Source organism: Callorhinus ursinus, unplaced genomic scaffold (genome assembly GCF_003265705.2).
Source record: "Callorhinus ursinus isolate GAN/ISIS: 27379988/994484 unplaced genomic scaffold, GSC_fseal_2.0 scaffold6, whole genome shotgun sequence".
In the NCBI taxonomy this organism is placed as follows: domain Eukaryota; kingdom Metazoa; phylum Chordata; class Mammalia; order Carnivora; family Otariidae; genus Callorhinus; species Callorhinus ursinus.
The window spans coordinates 2,360,485-2,381,679 of NW_027397068.1; the positions used below are offsets into that span (position 1 = coordinate 2,360,485).

The 21,195-nt window shown below is 37.1% G+C and overlaps 1 long non-coding RNA gene across 1 annotated transcript in view; it reads left to right on the forward strand.

Annotated features, from left to right (window-relative positions):
• Positions 1–20,456, forward strand: part of LOC141372953 (uncharacterized) — an 85,428-nt gene extending 64,972 nt beyond the window's left edge. Inside the window, exons 3-4 of the long non-coding RNA XR_012378477.1 lie at positions 14,710–14,927; positions 17,630–20,456. This is a non-coding gene — a long non-coding RNA (uncharacterized lncRNA). The remainder of the gene's footprint in view (positions 1–14,709; positions 14,928–17,629) is intronic.
• Positions 20,457–21,195: the final 739 nt, after the last annotated feature.

Here is a 21,195-nt window from a genome sequence, read left to right on the forward strand (position 1 = left end):
TTAAGCAAACAGCTTTCATGAACTTTCTTTCTAGTTTAATCTATTAAGTGCAATTTAAAATTAAAGAACGGCTACAGTTCATAGTGAAATCATTAACAGGATTTACACAGAATATTGCATATGTCTATGTATTCATAGAATGTATATATTTTGTAGCTTACTATAAGAAATGCAAACAACAATTACATATTTTCTCTAATTTATAAATTTGATTTGTTTTATTGTTTTACTATGACCTACATAAATCAACCAGTTTAAATATTAAATTGTAATGTAATAAATATATGCCAGGTCAGTTAACAAAGAACCTAAATTTAAAAATGTATACTCTAGAGACAAACCTGTAATATTGCATAATATGTTTTTATAAAAGAGTTATGACAACTTTTAATATGCAAGGAAAGCTCTCACTTGAGTAATTAAAATTCCAGACCATCTTAAGACACATACAAATTTCCATGGTAAAATCATGGTTGGCTTGTTTTCCCTTTGAATATATTGTAGCACAAAATCTATTTTTTCTTGGGCAGTTATATGCTTACTAGATTTCTCTCCCTCCCTCTCCCTCTCCCTCTTTTTCTCACACACAAACATACACACACACCTTTTACTAGTTACTTCTTTTTCTGCCAGTTTGGTTTGTACCCACAAACCATAGTTAAAGTGGAACTTGGAAGTCCAAGTCCAACCAGCACTAGAATTTGATTGTGAGCAATGAAAACAAACCCTGCCTAATTAAACAGAAAATAAATTTGTTGGAAGAATATAGGTTAGCTCACAGAATCAAAGGGAAAGCTGATAAGCAGCCCCAGGAAGGGCAGACAAAGAACAGTTCCAGAGGTCTAAGTAAAAAGGATCAGTGGACAGTGTCCTCAGAAAGCTCAATGGAATGAATCTGCACTCTGTCTCAGTATCCTTGTGCTCAGGATCCAGATTACCAGAATTAGAGTTTACAAGACCACACCTTGACTGGGGCAGTCTGAACATCTTCACTGAAATTATCATGAAGAAGGCAGGGAGTTGGGAAGATATAGATCTCCAGAGGTAAATCGAGGTGTGGTTACCAAAAATAGGAAAAGATTATGGGAGTTGAGAGTAGTATATGTTCTTAGATTCTAAAATATAGCATACTATAACTACCATAACATTTATTTGTAATTGCTATATATGGCTCTGATCATTAACAGTTAAAACATTCATATGGGAGGATATTGTAGCCAGCAAAGCTTTTATTAAGAATAATAAATAAGAAGGATACCTGGGTGGCTCAGCCAGTTAAGCGTCTGACTCTTGATAATCTGCTCAGGTCATGAACTCAGGGTCATGACATGAAGCCCCACGTCAGGCTCCGTGTTCAGCGGGGTTTCTGCTGGAGATTCTCTCTCTCCCTCTCTCTCTGCCCCTCTCCCTGCTCGCATCCTCTCTCTCTCTCTCTCAAATAAACAAACCTTAAAATCAATCAATCTCAAAAAAAAAAAAGAATAATGAATAAGAAAAATAAGGACATTTCTTATTTATCCTATCTCCCTCCTCCATCCACTTGTTATTACTAAGCTTTCAAAGGCATATGTAAATATTAAACAAAAATTTTCTTGGCCCTTGAGTAAGTACAGGCAACATGCAAAGACATTGTGTCGGGCTATGGAAAAGGTTGTGAGATGAAAGACAGTCTAGGAGATGAAGGGGAGAAGAGGGAGGAGAACAAAGAAAAGATGTTTTATTATTTTTCAATTTTTTTAAAGATTTCATTTATTTATTTATTTGAGAGAGAGAGAGAGCACAGAGGGAGAAGCAGGCTCCCTGCTGAGTGGGCAGTGGGATGCCAGACTCGCTCCCAGGACCCTGAGATCATGACCTGAGCCAAAGGTGGACACTTAACTGACTGAGCCACCCAGGCGCCCTGGAAAAGATGCTTTAGACAGAAAAGTAAAGAAGCAGCACACCTGTAGTGTTATCACTACATAAAAACGGAATAATATTAACGGTTAACACTTAGTGCTTGCTCTTTGCTAGGCACAATTTTAACTGCTTTCCATGTACCAATTTATTTTTGAGACAGGTATTATTATTAGTCCTGTTTTACAGTTAAGAAAATGATAGTTTAAACAAACTGCCCAGGGTAACGTAGCAAGAATGATACAGGTTTGGGATTTGAACTCAGATGAGTCAGCCTGCAGGGTCTGGGCATTTAACCACTATGCTATACCACGTCTCTGCGCATATATAACAGCTGAACAATCATCCAGTATAAATTTAGTAGGGTTGGTCTATTTTAGACCAATTCAAAATACAGAGCCAGTTTAAAAGAATAAATTAGTACCCACAGCTATAAATATTCTTCTTAAAATGACACTATCATTTCCTTTATATAGCTTCTTTTTTTTTTTTATCCTTGGGCTAAACCTCCCCCAAATTCAGCCTTAATGACAGAATCTTTGTCCAGAAATTAATACTTAACTAGAACAGGGGAAAATCTGATCCATTTGGGTCTTCCTAGGTTTAGAAAAAGAAAACTTCTTTTGAACATTGAAAAGTGTGGTTATTTTGTTTGCATGAAGAATAGTAATTCTGGCTCATAATAATTCCTAAGTTAGAAATGAGGTCTTGTGAATTTGAAGAAAACCGGATGGACAGTAAATTAATGTATTCTTGTGAGACAATCTGGTTACATTTTCCCTCAAATTTAAGTAGTAGCATTATCGTGAAGAGTTATAAAATTTCTTATTCCATTACAGCGCTCTTTGTTTTCTTAGTCCAATCATTTTTATAGCTATGAATTTATATAAATACATTATCTGGAGCTACGTAGTCATGAACTAGTTTTGTTTTTGTTGTTGTTGGGTTCTAACTGGTAACTGAAAGAATTTAGGGGTGAAAATCATTAAAAAATAAACAGCATGACATACCCAATCTCATAATAGAGATTCACAGCACAAACATGTTTGAGGGCTCATGTAAGAGATAACATTTTGGTCACTGTAGAACTATCTTTCACTAAAATTGAGAATCTTAAGTCTAAAGCCTGCACTTTTTCTCTCAGAATTCTCTCTAGACTCTCAAACCCAGAAACATCTTTCCTTCTTCTGAACTTCCATGACACCCACTCTCTCTTCAGGGTAGCATTGGTTCCTTATCATGCCCTTCCTGAAGGATAAATAGCTGTTGTTTATATATATATTGTTATTATCTTGCTGGGGTATAATGCCTCCAAGATGGGGATGGTGATTCACATTCCTCTGTATCCTCTAGTACAACCTACCACATGGTAGGCCTTCAGAAAATAGACATTAAGGAGATATTTAATCAACTAGATACCACATTGTGTAATTCAAGCTAAAAACTTTCATTAGAGAACATTATTTAAACAGTCTGTCAGTCTACATTGAATCAAATGGGTGATTTCAAAGTTCCGTTTCACATTAACTGTTCACATGCAAATATATCTGATTAAATGCATCAGGGAAGTCAGATTTAAATCAAACAGTTGTCTTAACTGTAAAAACAATGTTGACACATATGGACCATGTCTTCTATTTTATTTACGTATTTTTTCTCAGTATCCAGTACATTCCTAGGAAAAGCCCAATAAATGCTGTGTGATGTTGCATATGTATCATCTCTATATGACTACAGCTTTGCAAATGTTGTTTTATTATTGTTTCCACAGATGTATTTTGATAGGTTTCTATATCTCTCCTTCATACTCTATTTTTAATAAATAATTTGAAGTCAGAAAAAATCAGTTGTCCCCAGCTAATGTAGGAAAGTAAAAACAAAATATCTCTTTTCTGATAAGTAAGCCACACTTTCAATATGCCATTAACCTCCACTTCTTCTCTTTCCTTCGGGACTTTCTCCTGGTTTTTAGAGAGTTGTATGAATATGGCTGGTGGATCTAGAAGTTAAGTTTTGCCAATTATACAATGTTTAACAATTTCAAATTTTTGCTGGCATCTGGAATTAAAATAGAAACTCCAAATAGTATTTTCATACCTATTTCATATCACTTCTATACTAATACTTCCCAAACTCACCTTTCACAAGTGATGAACACACTAACCTTGATAGAGAGCTTTCACCCTCTGGGACTTTGCCAAGCTATGAATACCTATGAGAGACAATAACTTCGGGTGGATTTTGTGTGGTAAACAGATTTCAAATGCAAGTTTGTGTCAAATTTCCTTGGAAGTTTTGTAACATTATAAAACAGAAACTCATACACGGAAAGGCAATTGTCTTCTTACATAAGGCAACTCTCTGTCTAGCTCCAAACTATTCCATTTGCATCCAGTAAAAAATCCATGGTGAAGGGTGCCTGGGTGGCTCAGTTGGTTGAGCGACTGCCTTCGGCTTGGGTCATGATCCTTGAGTCCAGGGATCGAGTCCCACATCGGGGTCCCTGCTCGGCGGGGAGTCTGCTTCTCCCTCTGACCCTCTTCCCTCTCGTGCTCTCTATCTCTCATTCTCTCTCTCTCAAATAAATAAAAAAATCTTTAAAAAAAAAAATCCATGGTGAAGGCTGAGCATGTTGAGCAGTAAGAGCTTGACCTAATAGACACTAGGCTCACAGTCAAGCAGCATGAGCCTTGGACAAAGGCAGTGATCACATGGGGCCTTGTGGTCTGTTGGGGTTCAAAGCTTGGAGCCCTCTCTTCGACCCAACTAGTTCTGCTGAGAGAAGGACAGTGATTAGCATTTCCAAATCAAAGACATTTTGAGTGTATGGCAGTTTGCTGGGTTTAAGTCACAAGTTACTACAAAGCTATAAATTAGGCCCCGGCCACACCAATCAAGGTGGTACCATGCTTGTATTTTCCAAATTTACTGACAATGAAATACTGTAAAAATTTTAGTGCTCGTGTGTGTTTGGATAAAGGTACACAGTAAAGAAATGACTTCATATACACCTTAAACTTACACAATGTTTTATATATCAATTATATCTCAATGCAAAAATTAAAATTTAAAATCTAAAAATGTGAAACAGAAATGACCTCACAAATGAAAGGAATTCTGTAAGAAATGATTAAAATTAGATCTGTGGCTTTAAAAAACTATATCCAGACTCTAATAACAATAATAAGAAATAAGAAAAATTAAAGTATTTCAATTGTGAGTGTAAAAATAAGAACAATATATGAAGTTAAAGGAAACAGACATTTTATAATTTTGTTAGAAAACATTTCACAAAAAAAACCCCAACATTTTAAATTGGCAAATTGATTTCTTTTTAAATGACCAAGTACTTATTTAATAATAGAAATAATATTCTTGATTCATACTTCAAATATATTTCGAAACTTTGTTTTTATGGTATGAAGTTTGAAAAATAAAAATCACACAGCTCTATTGAAGAAAAGAGAAGAACATGAACATTATGTTTCAATAGTTAGGCATCTTGAATTATGCTGCTTTGCCTCTCCAGTCCAGATATCATTTTAGAAGCCCAGAGCCCAACAGCCAACTGCTTCTCCAGGGCTCCATTTGGATTTCTCATGGGAATCTCAAATTCAGCATGTCCCTTGTGCCTTCACCCTGCACACCTGCTCACTGTGTCCCTGGGGCAGCCTCCCCAGGTAAATGGCACCACTAGCTGCTCAAGCCAGAAAACTGGACTAGTTCTGACCTGTTCTTCATCTGTTCTGAAGTCCACTCAGTCCCCAAGCCCTGTCACTTGTACTTGACGAATAGCTCATGCATCCATCCTCCTCCCCCTGCTCCCTTGGTCTGCTTCACCATCTGGCCTCAGCTCCCCTCTCTTGCCTTACTCACCTCCACTCCTCCCACCTGTTCTCAGGTCACATTGAATCATTCTTAGTTCTCCCAGTATGCAATTTTCTTCTGTCCAGGACTCTTTGACCTAGCAAAGAATGTTGTTCCCTAGCCTGGAGCACCTTCACACACTTGCTCACTTAGCTACTGCCCACTCCTTCAAGTCTCAACATAGATACTACTGTTTTCAAGAAGCCTTCTTTTGGCATCTCATATTCACTTGTATATCTTCTAGTACAACCTAGCACATGCTAGGCCCTCAATAAATATGCTCTGAGATATTTGATCAACTAGGTACCACACTGGATGGTTTAGACTAAAAAATGTCGTTTTCCCTCTCTTCTCCCATATCTCCCCCATTACTGTGCATTTTTTTTAAAGATTTTATTTATTTATTTGACAGAGAGAGAGACAGCAAGAGAGGGAACACAAGCAGGGGGAACGGGAGAGGGAGAGGCGGCCTCCCGCCGAGCGGGGAACCCGATGCGGGGCTCGGTCCCAGGACCCCGGGATCATGACCCAAGCCGAAGGCAGACGCCTAACGACTGAGCCACCCAGGCACCCCTATTGTGCATTTGTTTTAAAGGTCTATTGACTTAGCTGTTCCAACTGGATTGTTAGCAAGGACCTCTTAATTACCTATCAAAGACTGTGGCACCAGTTAGGTGCCATAAATATGAATGAACTAACATATAGTCCATCAAAATCCCTGAATCTATTACCCCGCCCCACATTTTTTTAAAAGATTTTATTTATTTATTTGAGAGAGAGAGAAAGAGAGCATGAGCAGGGGGAGGGGCAGAGGGAGAAGCAGACTTCTTGCTGAGCGGGAAGCCTGACTCGGGGCTTGATGCCAGGACCCCGGGATCATGACCTGAGCAGAAGGCAGACACTCAATCCATTGAGCCACCCAGGCACCCCTCCCTCCCACATTCTTGCAAAGACTTTCTTTCCTCAATTTGAAGCTTTGAGAAAATTTCCCATGAATTAATAATCCTGATTTCACTTAGTTTTATGATTAAACTTTCTCATATCTATCTACTCTACCAAGATGATTCTTAATTTTATTTTATATATTTATTTATTTTTAATTTTTCAAATTTAAATTCAATTAATTGACATATAATGTATTAATAGTTTCAGAGGTAGAGGTCAGTGATTCATCAGTCTTATATAACACCCAGTGCTCATTACATCACATGTCCTCCTTAATGTCCATCACCCAGTTATCCCATCCCCCTACCCCTTCCCCTCCAGCAACCCTCAGTTTGCTTCCTATGATTAAGAGTCTCTTGTGGTTTGTCTCCCTCTCTGATTTCATCTTGTTTTATTTTTTCCTCTCTTCCCCTATGATCCTCGGTTTTGTCTTTCTCTGATTGGCTTATTTCGCTTAGCATAATACCCTCTAGTTCCATCCACATTGTTGCAAATGGCAAGATGTCATTTTTTTTTTGATGGCCGAGTAGTATTCCACTGTGTGTGTGTGTGTGTGTGTGTATATATATATATATATATACACACACACAACATCTGTATCCATTCATGTGTTGATGGACATCTGGGCTCTTTCCATATTTTGGTCATTGTGGACATTGCTGTTATAAACATTGGGGTGCATGTGCCCTTTCAGAACACTACATTTGTATCATTGGGGTAAACAGCCAGTAGTGCAATTGCTGGGTCATAGGGTAGCTCTATTTCAACTCCCTGAGGAACCTCTACACTGTTTTCCAGAGTGGATGCACCAGCTTGCATTCCTACCAACAGTGTAAGAGGGTTTCCCTTTCTCCATATCCTCACCAACATCTGTCATTTCCTGACTTGTTAATTTTAGCCATTCTGACCCATGTGAGGTGGTATCTCATTGTGGTTTTGATTTGTATTTCCTGATGCCAAGTGATGTGGAACATTTTTTCATGTGTCTGTTGGCCATTTGTATGTCTTCTTTGGAGAAATGTCTGTTCATGTCTTCTGCACATTTCTTTATTGGATTACTTGTTCTTTGGGTGTTGAGATTTATAAGTTCTTTATAGATTTTGGATACTAGCCCTTTATCTGATATGTCATTTGCAAGTATCTTCTCCCATTCTGTCAGTTGTCTTTTGGTTTTGTTGACTGTTTCCTCTGCTGTGCAAAAGCTTTTTATCTTGATGAAGTCCCAATAGTTCATTTTTGCCCTTGCTTCCCTTGCCTTTGGAGACATGTCTAGCAAGAAGTTGCTGTGGCCGAGGTCACAGAGGTTGCTGCCTGTGTTCTCTAGGATTTTGATGGATTCCTGTCTCACATTTAGGTCTTTCATCCACTTTGAGTCTATCTTTGCATATGGTGTAAGAAAATGGTCCAGTTTCATTCTTCTGCATGTGGCTGTCCAATTTTCCCCAACACCATTTGCTGTTTTTTCATTGGATATTAGTTCCTACTTTGTCAAAGATTAGTTGACCATAGAGTGGAGGGTCCCTTTCTGGGTCCTCTATTCTGTTCCATTGATCTACGTGTCTGTTTTTGTGCCAGTACCATGCTGTCTTGATGATTACATAATATAGCTTGAAGTCTTGCATTGTGATGCCACCAGCTTTGGTTTTCTTTTTCAACATTCCTTTGGCTATTCGGGGTCTTTTTTGTTGCACACAAATTTTAGGATTATTTGTTCCAGCTCTAGGAAAAAGTTGATGGTATTTTGATAGGGATTGCAATGAATGTGTAGATTGCTCTAGGTAGCACAGACATTTTAACAATATTTATTCTTCTAATTCATGAGCATGGAACAGTTTTCCATTTCTTTGTGTCTTCTTCAATTTCTTTCATGAGTGTTCTATAGTTTTCTGAGTACAGATCCCTTGCCTCTTTTTTTTTTCTTTTTCTCTCTTTTAATTTTCATTTTTACAGTTGCATTCTATCTTTTCATTGTACTTAATTTTATTTTTATACATATATAAGTTTTTCTTTCTTTTCAGTTTTGGGATCTAGTTTTCTAACAAACAGACCAAAATACACACAGGATCCAGTGTATTGCTCTATTCTGTTCACCTGTCTGATTATATCCTATCTTTTTTTTTAAAACATACATTTTTTTTCATTTTTGGGTCTCTTTTGATCTGTCTAGTGTATATTTCTCTGGGTTCATTGTTGCCATTTTAGTTTTTGTTCTTTCATTCTTCTATTCCTCTCTGGACAGAATGACAAGACAGAAAAACTCACCTCAAAAAAGAGAATAAGAGGAAATACTGATGGCCAGAGACCTAATCAGTATGGACATAAGTAAGATGTCAGAACTAGAGTTCAGGATAATGATTATAAAGATACTAGCTAGGCTTGAAAAAAAGCATAGAAGACACTATAGAATCCCTTTCTGGAGAAATAAAAGAACTAAAATCTAATCAAGTCAAAATCAAAAAGGCTATTAATAAAATGCAATAAAGATGGAGACTCTAACTCCTAGGATAAATGAGGCAAAAGAGAAAATTAGCAATATAGAAGAGAAAATGATGGAGAATAAAGAAGCTGAGAAAAAGAGAGAGAAACAACTACTAGATCATGAGAGGAGAATTCAAGAGATAAGTGATACCATAAAGTGAAACAATATTAGAATAATGGGGATCCCAGAAGAAGAGGAAAGACAGAGAGGAGGACAGAAGGTATATTGGAGTGAATTATAGTGGAGAACTTCCCTAATTTGGGGAAGGAAACAGGCATTTAAGTACAGGAGGCAGAAAGAACCTCCTTCAAAATCAATAAAAATAGGTCAACACCCTGATATATAATAGTGAAACTTACACATCTCAGAGACAAAGAAAAATCCTAAAAGCAGCTCAGGACAAGAGGTCTATAACCTACATGGGCAGAACATTAGACTGGCAGCAGACCTATCCACAGAGACCTGGCAGGCCAGAAAGGACTGGCATGATACAATCAGGGTGCTAAATGAGAAAAATATGCAGCCAAGAATACTTTATCCAGCTAGGGCGTCATTGAAAATAGAAGAAGAGATAAAAAGCTTCTGGGACAAACAGAAATTAAAAGAATTTGTGATCACCAAACCAGCCCTACAAGAAATATTAAAAGGGATCCTTTAAGCGAAGAGAGAGCTCAAAAGTAACATAGACCAGAAAGGAACAGAGACATTAAACAGAAACAGTGACTGTACAGGTAATACAGTGGCACTAAATTTGTACCTTTTAATAGTTACTCTGAATGTCAATGGGCTAAATGCCCAATCAAAAGACACAGGGTATCAGATTGGATATTTTATTTATTTTTTTAAGATTTATTCATTTATTGGAGAGAGAGAGAGAGAGCATGAGTGGAGGGAGGGGCAGAGGGACAGAGAAACTTGAGCAGACTCTGCACTCAGCTTGGAGCTCAATCTCATGACTCTGTGATCACCACTGGAGGCAAAACCAAGAGTTGGAGGCTTAACCAACTTTGCCACCCAGGCACCCCAGTGATTCTTAATTTTAATCAAGGCTCTCCCCGTGGGACTAAGAGCCACACTCTGTTGCATTTCTTTAGTGAATCTGCTGTTAGATATTCAGTCTTTTTCTTCATAAATTTAATTAAAGAATATATCCAAAAGCCCTAGGCCCTGTGTCATTCCTAGAAAATGTGAGTCCATGTTACTTTCCATGTAAGGAAGTTGTATTCAGACCTGGTCCTCTGCTGCCATTTGGCTCCCCTTCCACAACTTCTCAGCTAAATCTGCAGCTGTGGACTTCTGGTCTTTTTTCCTTCATACCATGTAATTGGCTTGAACTTGGCTTCTTGTCTATGACCTTGCCTCCTGGCCCAGAGCTGAGATGTACCCACTGCTTGTCTGGTCCCAATTGTTGCATGCTTGGGGCTGCGTGCACAATTGCCATTATCATTGCCTTCCATGAGTGTTCTCATTTTCCAGAGTGGCTTCCCATCATCTGACCCATCTGAGCAGCCAGGGAAGGGAAGGCATTCATCATTTCAAAGCCTTTTCTATTTGCAATAGGGTTGCAAATTTAATAACTATTTTTCTCATTACTGATTTACTCTTTCTCACCTACTACATAGTATGTTTTAAATTTACAGTCACTATAGCTGAATTTATGGTGGTTTAATCGGTCTTTTTTGGGCATGTCAGTCCCTTTTGGGCAAATGCTAATTATATGAGATTTTCTCTTCTTCCCCTTACTCAATTCTAAGATACTGTTATGACATCATGTGAGGGGGTGATGGTGGGGAGAAGAGAGATGAGAAGGGGCTTTGGATTCTAATGGTGACCTCAGCGGACTCTCACTGGTCTCTATAGTTGAGTGCTTGGTCTGGTCCCTGAAATTGTAACTGCTGGCACAAAAGTCCCTCTGCACTGTGGGTCATTGTATGGGTACCCCCCACTGGACTGTTTCCCTCTTTGCCTTGCCTCTGGATCTTGTTAGTCTACTGGGTTTTTCTAGATCTTTGCTTTCCCCACCAGGGCATACAGGCATTTCTGAATCCCCTGCTCACTGCACACAGGCCAGGAGAGCCAGGAGATCAGGCTCTTTGGTCCAGACAAATTCTCTCCACCAAATGCCATTGCTGGGCACACACACCACATCTTCTCCCAACATTCTATAGACGGAGCAAAGCAAAGACCTCTGCCTTCAGATTCTCCAACATATTTAAGGCACTACCCGTTTTGGAAGGGCTTTTGCCTGGGTTTTACTTTCTACCCCATCTCTCTTCTCTTTGCTGCAAATCTCCCCTTGGTCAAAAGAGATAACCCGACCTCTCCTTCCCTTCTCCATGATCTTCCCAAGTTACAAGGTCCTCCCTCAGGTATTATTTTGAATTCTGTCTATCCTGGGGTACTGATAACTTCCACAGATAAAGTCAATAGGGAGCTTAAAAAATTTAGAAAATCGCATAGTCTTTTTTGTGTGTGTGTTTAACTTTTTATTTCAGTAAAATGAGAATATGCGTAGTCTTTTGATAAAGACCAGATTTCATGGTTATTTTCTTGCTGCAAAGTCAAAACCCCTGCTTTGGATATTAAAAGCTGATTATTAAAACCCTCTATTTTTGCATTCCAGCTATAATATAATCTTAATGCCTTGGGCAGAATGAGCAAAGGTCACACATTAAGAAATGCAAAGGAGAAAAACTCTAATATATATCAAAATATTCCCATTACAGTATTGATCCAGAGAAAACATATTAACTATAGCAAAATTCCACTAATTTGGACTGGATGGTGAAGTCAGTCTGAATTAACAAAATGTTTAAATTATTGACTATTACTAAAAAAATGTAATATTAAATTAAGTAGAAAGAAAATAAAATACTATTAAAGATAAGAAAGGGACAACTATTACTAAACATTTAGAAGGGCTGCGCTCTAGATATTTTTGTGTGTGTGTACATATATTACACATACATGTCAATATATGTAGATATGTATATCTTTTATACATGCATGTAGGGTACATATTAAGTTTTATAAACATATGAGCCAATTTATCTTTTTTTTTTTTTGAGAGAGAGAGCACGTGCAAGTTGGGGGCAGGGGCTTAGGGAGAGAGAGAGATCATTTTTTAAAATTATTATTTATTTATTTTTTTAGAGAAAGAGAGAGTGAGCACAAGTAGGGGGGAGGGGAGAGAGAATTTTAAGCAGGCTGAACACTCAGCACAGAGCTCAATGTGGGGCTTGATTTCATGTCCCTGAGATCATGACTGAGCTGAAATTGAGAGTTGGACACTTAACAGGCTGAGCCACCCAGGTGCCCCAAGCCAATCTACCTTAATAACTGACTTTACAGAGAAGGAAATAACACAGAAAGATTAACTTGCCCAGTAGTTGGTAAGTTGTTTTACCAGGTTTGCCTGGCTTTGGAATCCTAATGGATAACTTTTATAAGCCTTTTTTTTTTTAAAGATTTTATTTATTTATTCATGAGAGAGAGAGAGAGAGAGAGAGAAGCAGAGGGAGAAGCAGGCTCCCGAGGAGCAGGGAGTCCGATGCGGGACTTGATCCCAGGACCCTGGGATCATGACCTGAGCCGAAGGCAGATGCTTAACCATCTGAGCCACCCAGGCGCCCAAACCTATTTTTAAAAAATGGGGGGGAGGGCGCCTGAGTGGCTCAGTCATTAAGCATCTGCCTTCAGCTCAGGTCATGATCCCAGGGTTCTGGGATTGAGCCCTGCAGCGTCGGGCTCCCTGCTCAGTGGGCAGCCTGCTTCTCCCTCTCCCACTCCCCCTGCTTGTGGTCCTCCTCTTGCTATCTCTCTCTGTCAAATAAATAAATGAAATCTTTAAAAAAAAAATGGGGGGATGCCTAGGTGGCTCAGTCAGTTAAGTGTCTGCCTTCGGCTCAGTTTATGATCCCAGGGTCCTGGGATTGAGCCCCACATCGGGCTCCCTGCTCAGCAGGGAGCCTGCTTCTCTCTCTCCCACTCCCCCTGCTTGTCCTCTCTTTCTCATTCTCTTTCTCAAATAAATAAAATCTTTTAAAAAATGAATTCTATGAAGATAACTTTAACCAATATATGAAAAAATGTAATTAATATATTTTGTATAGAAATGACAATCCTTGAAAATGTTTTATTCTTCTAATATATTATGGTGACACATGGTAGCTGCACTTGTGGTGAGCACAGCATAAAGTATAGAGAAGTCAAATCACTATGTTGTACACCTGAATCACTATGTTGTACACCTGAAACGAATGTAACATTGTGTGTCAACTATACTCAAATCAAGAATTTTTTTGGATGCTTTATTTTTCTAGTATTAGATTAACATTTTTTAATGTTTATTTTCTTAAGAAACACTTTGTAAATTTTACAATGAAAATTTTACCTAGCTATTCAGAAAGTCCTCGTTAAAGGCATTCACCTTAATGAATTTTTAATGTATGATTTCCACAGAGCTAAACATCATTTTTCCTTATGACATTTGCCATTTCATTCACCTTCTCTAGCTACTTTATAATTATAAGATATAAAAAATTTAGTCAATTCACTCAAAAAAATTCAAAGATCACAGACACTTAATATCATTTAACCAAATAGCTACCTGAACTGATTGAATTGGTACAATGGAGAAAAATTCAAAATTTCAGACTCTAGATTTAACAATAAGATATAAAAAATAAAATATATGTGTAAATTACTTGCTTAAAATAAAAGACTTACTGTTCAATATAGGCAGAAATCTTAGACTAAAAGTGACTTGAAAATTGAAACTATAAAAATCAAAATTTTACAACAAACTATAACGAAATAATTTAAAGTTTTTGAAATAGACAAAATGGCAGTAAAAGAATGATTTAAAAATATTGTATTAAACTTAGTGCCTTGGTTTCTAATACTGTTCTCTAATGGAAGAAACCAGGGCTCCTTGGAGAAATGGCTTCTAGGATGAGGGCAGGGAACATGCATGATGAACCTGGGGTATCTTATATGCCAGAAAGTAGGGAAATACTTAAAAAACAACATACACACACTCACAATGATGGGGTATGACTAAGGGACACAGGAGCCAACTGAAAGAGCTCCTAATGGCCAAACCTGGAACAATTTGGGCAACAAAATAAAGCACTATATGATTGTATCCAAAGTATAAGATAAATATCCATGAATCATACCAATATAAATTATTGAATAAGTAAATAATAAATAAATAGAAGAGTAGAAAAAATCGCCCATGCAGAAGAATTCAAAATAATTTATGTACTATGCCACCTACAGGAGATGGAGCATAATTCCCTACTTCATGAACATGGGCTACAAATAGAGCAGTCCTTCCAAAGGGAACTCTATGGAAAGGGGAGAAAAAGAGTAGCTTTATATTGGAAAAGCCTGACAAATACTACCTCAGGCAGGTGATCAAGGTTAATATTAGTAGTGATAAATCATCCATATAGTATGTACCTTTGATGTGATGGGATGAAAATGACAATTTACTTCTGTGGTCTTCACTTCCAAAGTCCTTAATCCTAGATCAATCATGAGAAGGACATCAAACAAATCCCAGGTGGGGGACATTCTACAAAATAATGCACCAGTACTCCTCTAAACTGCAAGGGTCATCAAAAACAAGGAAATTCTGAGAAATTGTCATAGCCACGATGAGCCTAAGGAGATATGACTACTAAATGCAATGTAGTATCTTGGATGAGATCCTAGAACAGGAAAAGAACATCAGGTAAGAACTAAGAGCATCTAAGTAAAGTACGGATATTAGTTAATAATGGCATACCATATTTGTTTATTAATTATAATAATGAATCATCTTCATTTAAGATATTAATAATGGGGGATAGGTGAAACAGGTGATGGGGATTAAAGAATGCACTTACCATGATGATAACTGAGTACTGTATAGAATTGTTGAATCACTATATTGTATACCTGAAGCTAATATAACAGTGTATGCTAACTATACTGGATTTTAAAAATAATAAATAAAGATAATAATAGGGGAAACTGGGTGTGAACTCTCTGTACAATCTTCACATTTTTCTGTAAATCAAACTATTTTTCAAAAAAGTTTATTTTAAAAAAGAAGCTACATGTGGATATTATATTGGACAGCACAGTTCTATACTAATATTCAGGAAACACATAAGACTGAAAAACATATTAAATTATACTACAGGATGCACTCAGTAAAATCTATCCTGTAAAAAAGACCACAGGACAAATGACCCAGTTTCTTTAACAAATATTTATGGGAGGAAAATAGAGAAAGCTGAAGTTTAAATTGATTAAGAGACACAACTAATCACGACTTGTGGACCTTATTTGAAAATGGATTGAAATAAACTGCAAAAAAATGATAATATTATGAACCAGTTGGAATATTGAACACACACTGAATATTTGATGATCCTAAGGAATTACTGTTAATTTTCAGTGTGATTGTGCTATTGTGGTTATTTTTTCGATATCCTTATCTTTAGAGATACATGTTGAAATACTTAAGGATTAAATTATGTAATCTCTGATGTTCATGTCAAAATAATATGGGATACGGGAGGATTGGGTGGGGGTACAGGTGAAGCAATATTGACAATGAATTTTTAATTGTTGAGGATAGGTTAGGTATATGGGAATTCTTTATTTTATCCTATATGCTTGTACACATGTTCAAAATTTTCCGTAATAAAAAGTTAAATGAAATAAAAACTACGAAGGGAAAATAACTGTCTAATAAGCCTTACTGTATAGTAATCTATTTCTAAATAGTAAAGTGTTTTCCACCTACACATCACCAATACTCAAAATAGCAGTTTCAAGATAGAAAGTGACATTTAAGCTGTGTCTACAGGAAGCCAAAAACCTACTGGTTGATTTGATTAATTCAGACAAAGAGCTAGTCAGTTTAGAAGAGGGGGAGAAAAAATCAAACTGTTCATTTCGTTGAGTTTACTGAATAACGCCTTGTATGGTGCTATGTACATAATTAGTGATTAATATTTGCTGGTTAATAAATTAGTGAATTAAACATTTGTCCTGGCACCTTAATGAAGACACAATGCGGCTGTGAACAGCAATTGCAAGAGAACTCAGAAACAAGGGTAAAAGGCTAGCTCTGGGCAAAACTATGGAGAAGGCAACATTTATTTTCCAAATATTCATGTGCAAAGAACATCATTGCAAACACACACAGCCTAAGTTCATGACAAGAATAAGAACCAGCTTATAAAACTGTCAGTAGGTTAAGTTTTGACAAAATCCTACCAAAAGTTGTTACAATAGATGCTTGTGCTAAATTGGTATTTCAATGATTTATATTGTGGTATATCATGTTACCTCATTTTGTGAATCAGACAAAAATAGGTAATATTATCTCTGTTTTTCAGGTAGAGGATAGGCTCTGGGAGGCCTCCTAGCATTGTCAGTGCCAGAAGCAGAGGAATGGGGGCTGGAACCCAGGTGTCCTGGCACCAAGTCCAGTGCTCTTTGTAACACTTAACTGTCCCTCAAGGGGAAATACATAATATACTCTTGTTGCTTCTACTTGGATTATATTGGAAAGAAAGTGGGCATGAATAAATCTCTCTAGTTTAGGAACACAAATAACCTTCTCTTTTGCCAATCTCTAGTATTTAAATAGTGTCAGTAAACTGGTGCTTCTTTTTAATGACTGCATATTATAAATAGTCAATATTCTGGGCAACGTAATGCTCCATTAATATTACATTCTGTTTGTTCAGTGATGTACAGCTGAAATCCAGAAATTAAGCTCTGTGAGGATGGTAAACACTCTTCTCAACATTAAATCCTTTGATGTTGGAAAGAATATGTATTGAAGTATATTAAAATATTATGTAACAACTTTATAATATCAACTAACGCAAAGCTCATCATTCTGCTCCATTATTTGGCAAATGGCTTTATTCTTTCACAGTATCTTCCTATAGGAGGACTTCTATTCCTCCTCAGTAGATTTAGTCCATTTATTTATCACAGCTTCACTGCTGCTTAATTTCATTTTCCTGCCTATTATATGTACAGAGAAAACCATTTATAATAGCTTATGTCTGACTGTTTCTCACCTCCAGTCAATGACCATTTCCATTCAAACTATTTTAAACAACGTCTTGGAATCAGTCCATCCCTTGCCTTTGCATATATTCTATATCTTTTTCTAACTTTCCCAAATGACTCACTTTTTGCCTTTGTTTTTAATTAGAGGTTCCTCTTAGCTTCCTGAGTATCCCCTTTGGAGCTAGACAGATATTGTTTTGCACAGCAGAATGTCCAGCTGAGAACAAAAATATAGACATGCATTTGTTGCAATAATGTTTAAGTGGGTTTAATCAGAATGCAGTTTAACAGTTCAAAAATGTCCATATTTCAAGGACCACAGAAGAACTTAACATTATATGCTCTCTCTTTCAGCAATATGAACAAACCAAACTGTCAAACACTGAACAAGTAGAAGATGAATGTACTTCCAAAATCATTTCCCTGAACTGATGCAAACAGCTTGATCACACTGGAGAATGTGACCCATGGAGTTGCCGAAATGTATTTTCCTGCTTTACCTCATGCAGAATAATCAAACTAAGAGTTTTCTGAAACGTCACTTCACACACTGAAGAAACTGGAGGAGATAAACTGGGATTTCAGGGTTGGAGATAATTCCTGTTGGGCCACGGCGGAGGGGTAGTGTATGTACCTGGGAGAGCGCTAGAAACTTGGGTGAGGGTCAAAGACCAGGACTTGGTGCTGAGTGTCAGGGAATTGATCTTCCTAGAGCATTCACACCAGGGAATTAAGATATCATCTGCATAGGGGCGCCTGGGTGGCTCAGTCTTTGAGCGTCTGCCTTCGGCTCAGGTTATGATCCCAGGGTCCTGGGATCGAGCCCCACATCGGGCTCCCTGCTTCTCCCTCTCCCACTCCCCCTGCTCGTGTTCCCTCTCTCACTGTCTCTCTCTCTCTGTCAAATAAACAAATAAAAAAATCTTAAAAAAAAAAAGATGCCATCTGCATATGTCATCAGGTGGCTCACTTCCCTTCTTCACCAGGTATACTAGTTTTTTATTGTTGCAGTAAACAAATTGCCACAAAATTCGTGGATTAAAGCAACACAAATTTATTATCTTACCGTTCTGTAGGTCAGAAGTCCAGTAAGGGTCTCACCAGATTTAACATCAATGTGTCAGTAGGGCTGTGTCTGCTTTTGGAGGCTAGCATAGCAGGTAGAGTCTCTCTCACAAGTATCACTGACTCTTTTGGCATCACATCTCTTTCTCTGACCACCATTGGGAAAGGGTCTCTGCTTTCAAGGATTCATGTGATTAGATGGGGCTCATTTGGATATTCCAGGGTAATTTCCCCTTCTTAAGGTCTGTAACCTTAATCATACCTGCAAAGTAGCTTTTGTCATATAATGTAACATATTCACAGGTTTTGGGAACAGGAAGTAGATTTCTTTGGGGGCCATTGTCCTACCTACCACACCAAATAAAGAGTAGAATGATAAAAGACTTTTCTGGCGTCCACCTTTCAATTTATCCTTATCTTAACCTACGGACTGGACCTGGGCCAACCACTGTACACCCCAACATATTCTAACCCTACACTCTTCTTATCCCTTAGTTTTAGCTCACCAGGCTTGAAAACCATATCATCTGTAATTTCCCCCATTATTCTCCACAATATCTAGGATGTGGAAAATTTATAAGAAACAAATTGCTTATAAATAAATTTATAAGAAATAAATTATAAGAAATAAAAATGTATAAGAAATAAATTGCTCAACTGAAAAAAATATGTGTTAATTATCAGTAACAATCTTACATCTACACATCAGCTATCTCCTGAGGTGGGGGAGGGGCAAAATTTTTTTTCTAAAATTAAACATACTCATTAAAACAGTGCCATGAGATGGTCATAATATATTTAACAATAGCAGCCAATTGGGATTCTCTGAATAAATAAAACTGAATAGATGGGTTTCTTCAGAGGACGACATTCAGAGAATTCCCACCTCCCTTTTGGTCTGTGCTCTAGGGAGCCTCAGGTGGACAAAAGATTATTGTATTGTGTTCTTAGGTCCAAATGAATAAACACTATTTGTCTGTTAAAAACGATGGTATTTTATTTTTAAAGAACTGTGCTAGGGGCACCTGGCTGAATCAGTCAGAACATTCAACTCTTGATCCCAGGGTAGTGAGTTCAAGCCCCATGTTGGGTGTACAGATTACTAAAAAATAAATAAATAAAAATGTTAAAAAGTTGTTAAAAAAGAATTCCAGCTTAAAAAAAACTGTGCTAATACAAGTTTTGGAGGATATATACTTTTGCTACAATTTTATTGATGAATGAAATTAAGGGTTTTTTTTTAATATTATATAAACTGAAGACAAAATTTAATTTACCTTGATGGCTCAGTGGGTCAAGGATTGGATTTTTGATTTTGGCTCATGTCATGATCTCAGGGTCGTGAGACTGAGCCCCGTGTGAGATTCTCTCCCTCTCCCCTCTCTTTGCCCCTCCCCCACCCAGCCCCTGCTTGCAATCTCTCTCCAAAAAAAATTTAAAAATTAAAAAAAAAATTTTAAAAATTGAACTTACCCCTTGAAGATAATTAAGCTTAAACTTCAGTCCCTTAATTTTGTATTAGTAGTATTTGATCATATTTTTCTAAAGAAGGTCACAAAAATTGCATAGGTTTAAGACCCCATAAAACTTGAGGCCACCACTGACTGAAGGAGTTTCCTGTTTGAATTGCGTAAGTGTTTAATAATCATAATATTTCTTTAAGATAAATATATTTGGTCATGTTATTTTGCTGTTTTCTACATTTCAGGTGTGATAGATTATTTTATTTGTTCACAATTTTTTATTCCTCTCCACTTTCACCATATTTCCTTTTAATGCAACATATTTCCTGACTGTACTGACTTTGGACTCGCTTGGCCAATGGAATGTGAGCAGATGAGAAGTATGCTGTGTCCCAGCAGAAAATTACAATGTCCTTGTGTAATTTGGCTCTGTCCCTCAACTTCTGCTCTCTACTATGAGCATTACCTGAATCCCAGAATGAAAAGATATGTAGAACATAGCCAAGCTCAGCATAAGCCCTCTAGACCTATAGCCTTCATGTAATGTGAGTGAGAAATAAATATTTATAGTTTCACTGAGATTTGTGCATTGTTTGTTATTGTAGCAAAAGCCAAGAGTGATTGTCATTCTGTTCACTTTTTCATTTCACAGTAAGGTATCTCTCTCTCTCTCTCTTTCTCTATCTATCTATCATCTATCTATCTATCTATCTATCTATCTATCTATCTATCATCTATCTAACCATTCTAGTATTTTCCTGGATTTGCAGGATTTCCAGGATTTCCTGGATTTTGCAGGATTTGGTTGCTTTTAACAAGCATGTTTATTGATGGTTGCCAAGGACAGAGTCATTAAACACATGCCTTCTCTTCCCCAGAGACGGTCCTTTGTGTGTGTTCTTTTTTTTTTCTTTTTTCCCTTTTTTCTTCCTCTTCTTCTTCTTCTTTTTTAAAAGTAAATTGGCAGGTACACAAGGAAGGAAGCTTGTATTGCTGGGGACTTCAGATCCCAAGACTAGGCTACATGCTCACTATTTTCTGAAAATGTAAAATCCATCCCTGTCTGTTTTCTTGAAGTTAATTCATAAAATATGTGGGTTTTTCTAATTATTTTTAATTATGCCCCTATAGAATTAGTGCAAATTTCCCCCACTTGTTTATCTGAAAACCCATTATGTGAAGTGAGGATATGTCCCCTGTTGGGCACTATTTACATTTACATTTTAAAGCATCTAAGGAGTCTCTTCTATGGATGCTCTCCAAAGTAGCCAAATTAATGTCATTTCAATTTTTTGCATTTCCACTAAATTTCCCCAATCAGTAATAACAGATGTTATTTGTGTGTGAGTTCATTAAATACATTATTTCCTTAAACATATAAAATTACCAAGA